This window comes from Heterodontus francisci, chromosome 17 (genome assembly GCF_036365525.1).
Source record: "Heterodontus francisci isolate sHetFra1 chromosome 17, sHetFra1.hap1, whole genome shotgun sequence".
Lineage (NCBI taxonomy): Eukaryota > Metazoa > Chordata > Chondrichthyes > Heterodontiformes > Heterodontidae > Heterodontus > Heterodontus francisci.
The window spans coordinates 6,515,868-6,531,802 of record NC_090387.1 but is presented as its reverse complement, the minus strand read 5'-3'; positions in this window follow the sequence as shown (position 1 = coordinate 6,531,802).

Below are 15,935 nucleotides of genomic sequence, written 5' to 3'. Positions count from 1 at the left end.
TCCAGTTCTGATCAGACACACCTTGAGCACTGTGTCCAGTTCTGGTCAGACACATCATGAGCACTGTGTCCAGTTCTAATCTGATACACCTTGAGCACTGTGTCCAGTTCTGATCTGATACACCGTGAGCATTGTGTCCAGTTCTGGTCAGACACACCTTGAGCACTGTGTCCAGTTCTGAACTGATACACCTTGAGCACTGTGTCCAGTTCTGGTCAGACACACCTTGAGCATTGTGACCAGTGCTGGTCAGACACACCTTGAGCACTGTGTCCAGTTCTGATCTGATACACCTTGAAAACTGTGTCCAATTGTGGTCAGATACACCTTGAGCACTGTGTCCAGTTCTGAACTGAAACACCTTGAGCACTGTGTCCAGTTCTGATCTGATACACCTTGAGCACTGTGTCCAGTTCTGATCTGATAAACCTTGAGCACTGTGTCCAGTTCTGATCTGATAAACCTTGAGCACTGTGTCCAGTTCTGTTCAGACACACCTTGAGCACTGTGTCCAGTTCTGATCTGATACACCTTGAGCACTGTGTCCAGTTCTGGTCAGACACACCTTGAGCACTGTGTCCAGTTCTGGTCAGACACACCTTGAGCACTGTGTCCAGTTTTGATCTGATACACCTTGAGCACTGTGTCCAGTTCTGCTCAGACACACCTTGAGCACTGTGTCCAGTTCTGATCTGATACACCTTGAGCACTGTGTCCAATTCTGGTCAGACACACCTTGAGCACTGTGTCCAGTTCTGATCTGATACACCTTGAGCACTGTGTCCAGTTCTGATCTGATACACCTTGAGCACTGTGTCTAGTTTGGGTCAGATACACCTTGAGCACGGGGTCCAGTTCTGATCTGATACACCTTGAGCTCTGTGTCCAGTTCTGGTCAGAAACACCTTGAGCACTGTGTCCAGTTCTGATCTGATACACCTTGAGCATTGTGTCCAGTTCTGGTCAGACACACCTTGAGAACTGTGTCCAGTTCTGAACTGATACACCTTGAGCACTGTGTCCAGTTCTGGTCAGACACACCTTGAGCATTGTGACCAGTGCTGGTCAGACACACCTTGAGCACTGTGTCCAGTTCTGATCTGATACACCTTGAAAACTGTGTCCAATTGTGGTCAGATACACCTTGAGCACTGTGTCCAATTCTGGTCAGACACTCCTTGAGCACTGTGTCCAGTTCTGAACTGAAACACCTTGAGCACTGTGTCCAGTTCTGATCTGATACACCTTGAAAACTGTGTCCAATTGTGGTCAGATACACCTTGCGCACTGTGTCCAATTCTGGTCAGACACTCCTTGAGAACTGTGTCCAGTTCTGATCTGATAAACCTTGAGCACTGTGTCCAATTCTGGTCAGACACTCCTTGAGAACTGTGTCCAGTTCTGATCTGATAAACCTTGCGCACTGTGTCCAATTCTGGTCAGACACTCCTTGAGAACTGTGTCCAGTTCTGATCTGATAAACCTTGAGCACTGTGTCAGGTTCTGATCTGATAAACCTTGAGCACTGTGTCCAGTTCTGATCTGATACACCTTGAGCACTGTGTCCAGTTCTGATCTGATACACCTTGAGCACTGTGTCCAGTTTGGGTCAGATACACCTTGAGCACTGTGTCCAGTTCTGATCTGATACACCTTGAGCACTGTGTCCAGTTCTGATCTGATACACCTTGCGCACTGTGTCCAATTCTGGTCAGACACTCCTTGAGAACTGTGTCCAGTTCTGATCTGATAAACCTTGAGCACTGTGTCAGGTTCTGATCTGATAAACCTTGAGCACTGTGTCCAGTTCTGATCTGATAAACCTTGAGCACTGTGTCAGGTTCTGATCTGATAAACCTTGAGCACTGTGTCCAGTTCTGATCTGATACACCTTGAGCACTGTGTCCAGTTCTGATCTGATACACCTTGAGCACTGTGTCCAGTTTGGGTCAGATACACCTTGAGCACTGTGGCCAGTTCTGATCTGATACACCTTGAGCACTGTGTCCAGTTCTGATCTGACACCCCTTGAGCAGTGTGTCCAGTTCTGATCTGATACACCATGAGCACTGTGTCCAGTTCTGATCTGATACACCTTGAGCACTGTGTCCAGTTCTGATCTGATATATCTTGAGAACTGTGTCCAGTTCTGATCAGACACACCTTGAGCACTGTGTCCAGTTCTGGTCAGACACATCATGAGCACTGTGTCCAGTTCTAATCTGATACACCTTGAGCACTGTGTCCAGTTCTGATATGATACACCTTGAGCAGTGTGTCCAGTTCTGATCTGATATATCTTGAGCACTGTGTCCAGTTCTGATCTGATACACCTTGCGCACTGTGTCCAATTCTGATCTGATATATCTTGAGCACTGTGTCCAGTTCTGATCTGATACACCTTGAGCACTGTGTCCAGTTCTGATCTGATACACCTTGAGCACTGTGTCCAGTTCTCATCTGATACAACTTGAGCACTGTGTCCAGTTCTGATCTGATACACCTTGAGCACTGTGTCCAGTTTGGGTCAGATAAACCTTGAGCACGGGGTCCAGTTCTGATCTGATACACCGTGAGCATTGTGTCCAGTTCTGGTCAGACACACCTTGAGCACTGTGTCCAGTTCTGAACTGATACACCTTGAGCACTGTGTCCAGTTCTGGTCAGACACACCTTGAGCATTGTGACCAGTGCTGGTCAGACACACCTTGAGCACTGTGTCCAGTTCTGATCTGATACACCTTGAAAACTGTGTCCAATTGTGGTCAGATACACCTTGAGCACTGTGTCCAGTTCTGAACTGAAACACCTTGAGCACTGTGTCCAGTTCTGATCTGATACACCTTGAGCACTGTGTCCAGTTCTGATCTGATAAACCTTGAGCACTGTGTCCAGTTCTGATCTGATAAACCTTGAGCACTGTGTCCAGTTCTGTTCAGACACACCTTGAGCACTGTGTCCAGTTCTGATCTGATACACCTTGAGCACTGTGTCCAGTTCTGGTCAGACACACCTTGAGCACTGTGTCCAGTTCTGGTCAGACACACCTTGAGCACTGTGTCCAGTTTTGATCTGATACACCTTGAGCACTGCGTCCAGTTCTGCTCAGACACACCTTGAGCACTGTGTCCAGTTCTGATCTGATACACCTTGAGCACTGTGTCCAATTCTGGTCAGACACACCTTGAGCACTGTGTCCAGTTCTGATCTGATACACCTTGAGCACTGTGTCCAGTTCTGATCTGATACACCTTGAGCACTGTGTCCAGTTCTGATCTGACACACCTTGAGCACTGTGTCCAGTTCTGATCTGATACACCTTGAGCACTGTGTCCAGTTCTGATCTGACGCACCTTGAGCACTGTGTCCAGTTCTGATCTGACACACCTTGAGCACTGTGTCCAGTTCTGATCTGATACACCTTGAGCACTGTGTCCAGTTCTGATCTGACACACCTTGAGCACTGTGTCCAGTTCTGATCTGATACACCTAGAGCACTGTGTCCAGTTCTGATCTGACACACCTTGAGCACTGTGTCCAGAACTGATTTGATATATCTTGAGCACTGTGTCCAGTTCTGATCTGATACACCTTGAGCACTGTGTCCAGTTCTGATCTGATACACCTAGAGCACTGTGTCCAGTTCTGATCTGACACACCTTGAGCACTGTGCCCAGTTCTGATCTGATATATCTTGAGCACTGTGTGCTGTTCTGGTCTGACACACCTTGAGCACTGTGTCCAGTTCTGTTCAGACACACCTTGAGCACTGTGTCCAGTTCTGATCTGATAAACATTGAGCACTGTGTCCAGTTCTGTTCAGACACACCTTGAGCACTGTGTCCAGTTCTGATCTGATATATCTTGAGCACTGTGTCCAGTTCTGGTCTGACACACCTTGAGCACTGTGTCCAGTTCTGATCTGATATATCTTGAGCACTGTGTCCAGTTCTGATCTGACACACCTTGAGCACTGTGTCCTGTTCTGATCTGACACACCTTGAGCATTGTGTCCAGTTCTCATCTGATACAACTTGATCAATGTGTCCAGTTCTGATCTGATACACCTTGAGCACTGTGTCCAGTTCTGGTCAGACACATCGTGAGCACTGTGTCCAGTTCTGGTCAGACACATCGTGAGCACTGTGTCCAGTTCTGATCTGATATATCTTGAGCACTGTGTCCAGTTCTGATCTGACACACCTTGAGGATTGTGTCCAGTTCTGGTCAGACACCCCTTCAGCACTGTGTCCAGTTCTGATCAGATACACCTTGAGCACTGTGTCCAATTCTGGTCAGACACACCTTGAGCACTGTGTCCATTTCTTGTTCAGACACACCTTGAGCACTGTGTCCAGTTCTGATCTGACACACCTTGAGCACTGTGTCCAATTCTGGTCAGACACACCTTGAGCACTGTGTCCAGTTCTGATCTGACACACCTTGAGCACAGTGTCCAGTTCTGATCTGACACACCTTGAGCACTGTGTCCAGTTCTGGTCAGACACACCTTGAGCACTGTGTCCAGTTCAGATCGGATACACCTTGAGCACTGTGTCCAGTTCTGTTCAGATACACCACGAGCATTGTGTCCAGTTCTGGTCAAATACACCTTGAGCACTGTGTCTAGTTCTGATCTGATACACCATGAGCACTGTGTCTAGTTCTGGTCTGACACACCTTAAGCACTGTGTCCAGATCTGGTCAGATACACCTTGAGCACTGTGTCCAGATCTGGTCAGATACACCTTGAGCACTGTTTCCAGTTCTGGTCAGATACACCTTGAGCACTGTGTCCAGTTCTGATCTGATAAAACCTTGAGCACTGTGTCCAGTTCTGTTCAGACATACCTTGAGCACTGTGTCCAGTTCTGATCTGATACACCTTGAGCACTGTGTCCAGTTCTGGTCAGACACACCTTGAGCACTGTGTCCAGTTTTGATCTGATACACCTTGAGCACTGTGTCCAGTTCTGCTCAGACACACCTTGAGCACTGTGTCCAGTTCTGATCTGATACACCTTGAGCACTGTGTCCAGTTCTGATCTGATACACCTTGAGCACTGTGTCCAGTTCTGATCTGATACACCTTGAGCACTGTGTCCAGTTCTGATCTGACACAACTTGAGCACTGTGTCCAGTTCTGATCTGATACACCTTGAGCACTGTGTCCAGTTCTGATCTGACACACCTTGAGCACTGTGTCCAGTTCTGATCTGACACACCTTGAGCACTGTGTCCAGTTCTGATCTGATACACCTTGAGCACTGTGTCCAGTTCTGATCTGATACACCTTGAGCACTGTGTCCAGTTCTGATCTGACACAACTTGAGCACTGTGTCCAGTTCTGATCTGATACACCTTGAGCACTGTGTCCAGTTCTGTTCTGACACACCTTGAGCATTGTGTCCAGTTCTGGTCAGATCTACCTTGAGCCCTGTGTCCAGTTCTGATCTGATACACCATGAGCAGTGTGTCCAGTTCTGATCTGATACACCTTGAGCACTGTGTCCAATTTTGGTCAGACTCACGTTGAGCACTGTGTCCAGTTCTGATCTGATACACCTTGAGCACTGTGTCCAATTCTGGTCAGATACACCTTGAGCACTGTGTCTAGTTCTGAACTGATACTCCTTGAGCACTGTGTCCAGTTCTGGACAGACACACCTTGAGCACTGTGTCCAGTTCTGATCTGATACACCTTGAGCACTGTGTTCAGTTCTGGTCAGATACACCTTGAGCACTGTGTCCAGTTCTGATCTGATACACCTTGAGCACTGTGTCCATTTCTTGTTCAGACACACCTTGAGCACTGTGTCCAGTTCTGATCTGATACACCTTGAGCACTGTGTCCAGTTCTGATCTGATACACCTTGAGCACTGTGTCCATTTCTTGTTCAGACACACCTTGAGCACTGTGTCCAGTTCTGATCTGATACACCATGAGCATTGTGTCCAGTTCTGGTCAGATACACCTTGAGCACTGTGTCCCATTCTGGTCAGACACACCTTGAGCACTGTGTCCAGTTCTGATCTGATACACCATGAGCATTGTGTCCTGTTCTGGTCAGATACACCTTGAGCACTGTGTCCAGTTCTGATCTGATACACCTTGAGCATTGTGTCAAGTTCTGGTCAGATACACCTTGAGCACTGCGTCCAGTTCTGGTCAGACACACCTTGAGCACTGTGTCCAGTTCTGATCTGATACACCTTGAGCATTGTGTCCAGTTCTGATCTGATACACCTTGAGCCCTGTGTCCAGTTCTGGTCAGATACACCTTGAGCACTGCGTCCAGTTCTGGTCAGACACACCTTGAGCACTGTGTCCAGTTCTGGTCAGACACACCTTGAGCACTGTGTCCAGTTCTGATCTGATACACCATGAGCACTGTCTCCAGTTCTGGTCAGACATACCTTGAGCACTGTGTCCAGTTTTGATCTGATACACCTTGAGCACTGTGTCCAGTTCTGATCTGATACACCTTGAGCACTGTGTTCAGTTCTGATCTGATACACCTTGAGCACTGTGTCCAGTTCTGATCTGATACACCTTGAGCACTGTGTCCAGTTCTGATCTGATACACCTTGAGCACTGTGTCCAGTTCTGATCTGACACACCTTGAGCACTGTGTCCAGTTCTGATCTGACACACCTTGAGCACTGTGTCCAGTTCTGATCTGATACACCTTCAGCACTGTGTCCAGTTCTAATCTGATACACCTTCAGCACTGTGTCCAGTTCTAATCTGACACACCTTGAGCACTGTGTCCAGTTCCGATCTGATACATCTTGAGCACTGTGTCCAGTTCTGATCTGATACACCTTGAGCACTGTGTCCAGTTCTGATCTGATACACCTTGAGCATTGTGTCCAGTTCTGATCTGATATATCTTGAGCACTGTGTCCAGTTCTGAACTGATACACCTTGAGCACTGTGTCCAGTTCTGGTCAGACACACCTTGAGCATTGTGACCAGTGCTGGTCAGACACACCTTGAGCACTGTGTCCAGTTCTGATCTGATACACCTTGAAAACTGTGTCCAATTGTGGTCAGATACACCTTGAGCACTGTGTCCAGTTCTGGTCAGACACACCTTGAGCATTGTGACCAGTGCTGGTCAGATACACCTTGAGCACTGTGTCCAGTTCTGATCTGATACACCTTGAGCACTGTGTCCAATTCTGTTCAGACACACTTTGACCACTGTGTCCAGTTCTGATCTGATAAACCTTGAGCACTGTGTCCAGTTCTGATCTGATAAACCTTGAGCACTGTGTCCAGTTCTGATCTGATAAACCTTGAGCACTGTGTCCAGTTCTGTTCAGACATACCTTGAGCACTGTGTCCAGTTCTGATCTGATACACCTTGAGCACTGTGTCCAGTTCTGGTCAGACACACCTTGAGCACTGTGTCCAGTTTTGATCTGATACACCTTGAGCACTGTGTCCAGTTCTGCTCAGACACACCTTGAGCACTGTGTCCAGTTCTGATCTGATACACCTTGAGCACTGTGTCCAATTCTGGTCAGACACACCTTGAGCACTGTGTCCAGTTCTGATCTGATACACCTTGAGCACTGTGTCCAGTTCTGATCTGACACAACTTGAGCACTGTGTCCAGTTCTGATCTGATACACCTTGAGCACTGTGTCCAGTTCTGATCTGACACACCTTGAGCACTGTGTCCAGTTCTGATCTGATACACCTAGAGCACTGTGTCCAGTTCTGATCTGACACACCTTGAGCACTGTGTCCAGTTCTGATCTGATACACCTTGAGCATTGTGTCCAGTTCTCATCTGATACACCTTGATCAATGTGTCCAGTTCTGATCTAATACACCTTGAGCACTGTGTCCAGTTCTGGTCAGACACATCGTGAGCACTGTGTCCAGTTCTGATCTGATACACCTTGAGCACTGTGTCCAGTTCTGATCTGACACACCTTGAGCACTGTGTCCAATTCTGGTCAGACACACCTTGAGCACTGTGTCCAGTTCTGATCTGATACACCTTGAGCACTGTGTCCAGTTCTGATCTGACACAACTTGAGCACTGTGTCCAGTTCTGATCTGATACACCTTGAGCACTGTGTCTAGTTTTGAACTGATACTCCTTGAGCACTGTGTCCAGTTCTGGACAGACACACCTTGAGCACTGTGTCCAGTTCTGATCTGATACACCTTGAGCACTGTGTCCAGTTCCGGTCAGATACACCTTGAGCACTGTGTCCAGTTCTGATCTGATACACCTTGAGCACTGTGTCCATTTCTTGTTCAGACACACCTTGAGCACTGTGTCCAGTTCTGATCTGATACACCTTGAGCACTGTGTCTAGTTCTGATCTGATACACCTTGAGCACTGTGTCCATTTCTTGTTCAGACACACCTTGAGCACTGTGTCCAGTTCTGATCTGATACACCATGAGCATTGTGTCCAGTTCTCATCAGATACACCTTGAGCACTGTGTCTAGTTCTGAACTGATACTCCTTGAGCACTGTGTCCAGTTCTGGACAGACACACCTTGAGCACTGTGTCCAGTTCTGATCTGATACACCTTGAGCACTGTGTCCAGTTCTGATCTGATACACCTTGAGCACTGTGTCCATTTCTTGTTCAGACACACCTTGAGCACTGTGTCCAGTTCTGATCTGATACACCTTGAGCACTGTGTCCAGTTCTGATCTGATACACCTTGAGCACTGTGTCCATTTCTTGTTCAGACACACCTTGAGCACTGTGTCCAGTTCTGATCTGATACACCATGAGCACTGTGTCCAGTTCTGGACAGACACACCTTGAGCACTGTGTCCAGTTCTGGTCAGATGCACCTTGAGCACTGTGTCCAGTTCTGATCTGATACACCTTGAGCACTGTGTCCAGTTCTGATCTGATACACCTTGAGCACTGTGTCCATTTCTTGTTCAGACACACCTTGAGCACTGTGTCCAGTTCTGATCTGATACACCTTGAGCACTGTGTCCAGTTCTGATCTGATACACCTTGAGCACTGTGTCCATTTCTTGTTCAGACACACCTTGAGCACTGTGTCCAGTTCTGATCTGATACACCATGAGCACTGTGTCCAGTTCTGGACAGACACACCTTGAGCACTGTGTCCAGTTCTGGTCAGATGCACCTTGAGCACTGTGTCCAGTTCTGATCTGATACACCTTGAGCACTGTGTCCAGTTCTGATCTGATACACATTGAGCACTGTGTCCATTTCTTGTTCAGACACACCTTGAGCACTGTGTCCAGTTCTGATCTGATACACCATGAGCATTGTGTCCAGTTCTCATCAGATACACCTTGAGCACTGTGTCCAGTTCTGGTCAGACACACCTTGAGCACTGTGTCGAATTCTGGTCAGACACACCTTGATTACTGTGTCCAGTTCTGATCTGATGCACCTTGAGTACTGAGTCCAGTGCTGATCTGATACACCATGAGCATTGTGTCCAGTTCTGGTCAGATACACCTTGAGCACTGTGTCCCATTCTGGTCAGACACACCTTGAGCACTGTGTCCAGTTCTGATCTGATACACCATGAGCATTGTGTCCAGTTCTGGTCAGATACACCTTGAGCACTGCGTCCAGTTCTGGTCAGACACACATTGAGCACTGTGTCCAGTTCTGATCTGATACACCTTGAGCACTGCGTCCAGTTCTGGTCAGACACACCTTGAGCACTGTGTCCAGTTCTGATCTGATACACCTTGAGCATTGTGTCCAGTTCTGGTCAGACACACCTTGAGCACTGTGTCCAGTTCTGATCTGATACACCATAAGCACTGTCTCCAGTTCTGGTCAGACACACCTTGAGCATTGTGTCCAGTTCTGGTCAGACACACCTTGAGCACTGTGTCCAGTTCTGATCTGATACACCTTGAGCATTGTGTCCAGTTCTGGTCAGACACACCTTGAGCACTGTGTCCAGTTCTGATCTGATACACCATAAGCACTGTCTCCAGTTCTGGTCAGACATACCTTGAGCACTGTGTCCAGTTCTGATCTGATACACCTTGAGCACTGTGTCCAGTTTTGATCTGATACACCTTGAGCACTGTGTCCAGTTCTGATCTGATACACCTTGAGCACTGTGTCCAGTTCTGATCTGATACACCTTGAGCACTGTGTCCAGTTCTGATCTGATACACCTTGAGCACTGTGTCCAGTTCTGATCTGATACACCTTGAGCACTGTGTCCAGTTCTGATCTGATACACCTTGAGCACTGTGTCCAGTTCTGATCTGATACACCTTGAGCACTGTGTCCAGTTCTGATCTGACACACCTTGAGCACTGTGTCCAGTTCCGATCTGATACATCTTGAGCACTGTGTCCAGTTCTGATCTGATACACCTTCAGCACTGTGTCCAGTTCTAATCTGACACACCTTGAGCACTGTGTCCAGTTCCGATCTGATACATCTTGAGCACTGTGTCCAGTTCTGATCTGATACAGCTTGAGCACTGTGTCCAGTTCTGATCTGATACACCTTCAGCACTGTGTCCAGTTCTGATCTGATACACCTTGATCAATGTGTCCAGTTCTGATCTGATACAGCTTGAGCATTGTGTCCAGTTCTGGTCAGACACACCTTGAGCACTGTTTTTAGTTCTGATCTGATACACCTTGAGCACTGTGGCCTTCATCATTCATGTCTGTCTTGCCATCTGGGGGCTTTGCGTCTGGACAAATTTAAAAAGACTGGTGTGTGTCCCCAATACACTCTGTCCTTGTAAGTCTGCTGACACATAGAAAATAGGAGCAGGAGTAGGCCATTCGGCCCTTCGAGCCTGCTCCGCCATTCATTATGATCATGGCTGATCATCCAACTCAGAAGCATGTTCCCGCTTTCGCCCCATACCCTTTGATCCCTTTAACAGAAACACAGACACGCCAGTGTTAAACGTTTCCTGGCAGACAAGGGGGAAGAAAAAAGAGCAAAATAAATCAGCAAGTTCCTTGCATCCGCGGATCATCCAGCACTCTGTGCCCATGATACTAACACTGTAAACAACAGCTCAGAGCCCATGACATGTCTCACTGTATTACTGGGCTTGGGACATCAGGATTGAGGAGCTGACCAATTTAATGGTTCTTTCACCAAATATTTTTTGTGTGGAATAGTTGGCAAGTATCTCCAGGCCATCTCCAGGTGGCACAGTGGTGCAGTGGTTAGCACTACAGTCTCACAGCTCCAGGGATCTAGGTTTGGTTCTGGGTACTGCCTGTGTGGAGTTTGCAAGTTCTCCCTGTGACTGCGTGGGTTTTCTCCGGGTGCTCTGGTTTCCTCACAAAGACTTGCAGGTTGATAGGTAAATTGGCCATTGTAAGTTGCCCCTGGTGTAGGTAGGTGGTAGGAGAATCGAGGGAAGGTGGGGATGTGGTAGGGAGTATGGGATTAATGTAGGTTAGTATAAATGGGTGGTTGATGGTCAGCACAGACTCAGTGGGCTGAAGGGCCTGTTTCAGTGCTGTCTCTCTCTCTCTCACTGTTGGCACTGCCAAGTGTTGCCTGGCTGTTGCTGGGAAGTGGGGACTGGGAGTTTGCCATCTTTAATCTCTGCTGACAGCTGGATGACACAGAGCAGGGCCATAGCAAACTGCTGCAGGTCTGCCCAAGCACAACCGGTAAACACTCCGCCACATGTTTACTCAACTCGCTGTTCCGGGAAGGTGTGCGATTCATTAATTTAAACCAGCTGCAGTAAGATGCTTTATTCAGTGAGATGTCACATTTGCAAGTATTCCAGTCAATGTTCCTATGCTTTTCAATGTTTGCTGGGAAGTCACCCTCACACTTCATGCACCTGGGCTATAGCTCACCCTTCCCTGTAATATTCTGGCTGTCCTTTGGGGCACAATCGGAAATGTCCTATTTCTGAAGGGTTCCTATTTGTAACTGCTCTCTCGAAGCTCACTGTACATGTGAGAAAGAAGAAATTGTATTTCTATAGCACCATTCAGGACCTTGGGACATTCCAAAGCACTTTACAGCCAATGAAGTACAGGGGAAGTGCTGTTACTGTTGTAATGTAGGAAACGCAGCAGTCAATTTGCGCACAGCAAGCTCCCACAAGCAGCAATGAGATAATCTTCTTGTGATGTTGCTTGAGGGATAAATATTGAGCAGGGCACTGGGTTGGGGAGGGTGTGGGGGGAATGCACTCCTCTTGCTCAAAATTGTGGCCAAGGAATCTTTTATATCCACCTGAAAGGGCAGATAGGGCCTTATTTTAACATCTCCTCTAAATGATGGCTCCTCCAACATTGTAGCACTCCCTCAGGACGGCACTGGGAGTGTCATAGGAACAAAGGAGTAGGCCATTCAGCCCATCGAGCCTGCCCTGCCATTCAATATGATTATGGCTGAGCATCCACTTCAGTCCTTTTTCCCACACTATCCTTTATCCCCTTGAGGGATGTCAACATTGATTATATGCTCAAGTCTCTGGCATGTCACTTGAACCCATGACCTGTTGAGATGAGTTTGCTACAACCGAGCCATAGTGGGGGCACAAAAGGTCTCGTCGGTGCCCTAAACACCAGGGCACCCCCTGCCTCATATTGTGGGTTGACTAGGGGATGAAGAGGCCAATTTTCGGCTGATCTCGCACCACATCCTTTCTAGCCGTCTCACTGGACGTGCTCAACCTTTGGGTTCTACTGGTGAAAAGACAATGTCAGAGGCTTAAAAATTCATCAGATTTCCCCTCCCTCAGATGTGAGAATATATCATTGTGAAGAATCAGCAGAGGAGTTCAGATTGTGGGTGAATCATCTGTTTTGATGTGAACCTAACACTCAGGGCATTATGACTTTGCAATGACTAACATCTGAGCAGGGTGACTTTTTTAATGGTGATTGCATAAGAAATAATTCTTTGGTCTTACAGCCCTCGTTATTTTAGCCGTTATAAATGGGCAATGAATATCCTACCTTGTGTTGAGCTTCTGTATCAAGTTACGCTAAGTTACGTGTCATTGATATTTTTATACAGTGAATAACCTGGTATTTTGTATAATGTTACTGCAGAGGCCGTGCATTCCTGCTTCCTAATACTGTTAACCCTTAATGCACCGCAGGTGTGTTGAGTCATCCTCCCCCAATTAGGCTCCAGTGGTGCAGCAACACAAATACACGGGAGAGTAATCCACATGTTCCTTTTACTAGGATGGTATCCCCAGTACCTCGTTCAAGGACAGAATTCTCAGTGACTCCTTCCTGGGATAGAATTCCCAGTGTCCTTTCTCCTGAAACAGAATCTACAATATTTCTTTACTGGGAGGAAATTCCCTGTCCCCTGTGTTGGGATTGTATTCCAGTGCCTTTTGTTACAACCAAGGCAGGAGCAACGTATTGTCAATTCAGTCCCATCACTCCACAGGTTGCAGCATATTATTAAAGTTTTCCCACCTAACCGGAAAACAGCTAAATTAAACACTTTATTAACCTCCCCAGAATAAAATACACCAAAGCAAGTATCTTTAAACAGCAACAAGTTAACTATTTATGAATAAACTAAATCTTGAACACTATTAAGATAAATTGAAGGTTAAAGAGCTTATAACTTCTTATTTAACTCAACCCACCCCCACCTCCACCCCCATACACACACACATACTTTCAAAAACTATCGGTTAACCTTTTTTTTTAATGAGGTTTCTTTGGAATAAAATAAGTTATGTTCCCATTTAGTGAGGTGTCCCAGAGTAGAATTTTCAAATGCCACTGGAAGTCTCCAGATGAATTTGATGAAACAGTCTTTAATAGATCGGCACTCAAAGTATTTCAGCTGCAGCAGGCATCACACTGTTCATTCAATGAGGAGCACAGCGATATGGCTACTTGGATTTTCAAACTGGCAGTCCTTCGGCAGAAACTTTACTGAGAGTTTAAGCAAACACAAACAGGCAATAGAGAGAATAACTTTGGCAGCAAAAACTTCTTAGAGTTTTGAAGTAAAATGGAATTTACTACCTCCAACAATGAAAATGTTCTTTCCAGGGTTTCTTCCTTCTTAGGCAAACACAGTCTGAGCTCAATGTAGATTTTCTCTGCTGGGATATAGACAGCTTCTTTTCAATAAGCACACTTCATTGGACTCCGGATCAGACTAGTGTCAGCCAGTCCTTGCACACAGTCAAGTTGAAACATTACAGCATATCTCCTGCTGTTATTAAGGAAACAGGCACTGTTCTCAAAGAATCTAAAAAAAGACTTCTCTCTCTGTCTTACAGGTACGCTGTTTTCAGACAATGTCTAAAAGGCACACTGTTTGAAATAGAAAAGAAAACAAGTAGTTCTGTGACAACTTTTCCTAGTAATTCTGGTATATCATGAACTCTCATGTCCCTTTCCTGGGATTGTATCCCAGTGCATCCTTCCTGATATTCTAGATATTCCCATGTCTCTTTCCTGTGATGCTGGTCATGTCCTTTGCCTGGTATTACAGTTATTCCCATGTGCCCTTCCTAGTTTGGTATTCCAATGCTTATTTCCTGGTATTCTTATGTCTCTTTCCTGGGATTGGATCCAGATTCACCTTTCCTGGTATTCCTTATACAGACAGATTCATTCATGGCACAGAAGGAGGCCATTTAGCCCATCGAGTCCATACCGGCTCTCCAGTCAGTCCCACTCCCCCGTAGTCCTGCAAGTTTATTTCCTTCAAGTGCCCATCCAATTTCCTTTTGAAGTCATTGATTGTCTCCACTTCCACCACCCTTGTGGGCAGCGAGTTCCAGGTATTTACCACTGTGTAAAAAAAGGTTTTCCTCACATTCTCCCTGTATCTCTTGCCCTAAGTCTTCAACCTGTGTTCCCTAGTCCTTGTACCATTAGTTAATGGGAATAGTTTTTCCTTGATAGAACCATGTGACTGCTTCCGCAGCTCTGAAGAGGGGAATTCTCTCTAGTGTTCTGGTCAATATTTATCCCTCAATCAACATCATAAAAACAGATAGTTCAAGGCTTGGTCAAAGAGGTAGGTTTTAAGGAGAGTTTAAAGGAGGAAAGCGAGGCAGAGAAGTGGAGGGAGGATATTCCAGGGTTTAAAGTCTAGGCACTGTTTTAATGTTGAAAATACGGCAGCCAATTTGCACACAGCAAGCTCCCACAAACAGCAATGAGATGAATCACAAGCTAATCTGTTTTAACTGTTGGTTGAGGGGTAAAGTTTGGCCAGGATACTGGGGAGAACTCCCCTGTTCTTCATCAAGTAGCACCATGGGATATTTTATGTTCCCTTGGGAAGGCAGACAACGCCTTAGCTGAGCATCTCATCTGAAATACTGGAATGTCAACATAGATTTTTGTGCAAACAGATCCAGTAGATCCAGATGGATTTCTGTGTAAAGCATCGGAGCCAGAATTGTCCTGACTTCACATTTTTCAGAAAGCATTGGGGAAGAATGAACATGTCTGGAATTGGTGCCCACTATGTGCCAATTGCCCGCTGGCTGAGACTTTCCTTCCTTTCACACTCAATCTGGTTGGATCACATTTGTTCAAGTAGCACCAATTCCCGTTCTCCTCTCACCTCTGTGCTCACTGACCTACATTGGCTCCCAGTCTTGATTTTAAAATTCTCATCCATGTTTTCAAATCCCTTTATGCCACCCAACCTCCATCTCTGTAACCTCCTCCAGCCCCACAACCCTGCAAGATATCTGTGCTCCTCTAATTCTGGCCTCTTGTGCTTCCCTGATTTTAATCGCTCCATCATTGGTAGGTATATCTTCAGTTGCCTAGGCCCTAAGCTCTGGAATATCCTCCCTACACCTCTCTGCCTCACTTTCCTCCTTTGAGACACTCCTTCAAACCTACCTGTTTGACAAAGCCTAATCTCTCCTTTTGTGGCTCCTTCTGTGTCATACTTTGTTTCTTAATGCTCCTGTGAAGTGCCTTGAGACAGTTTATGA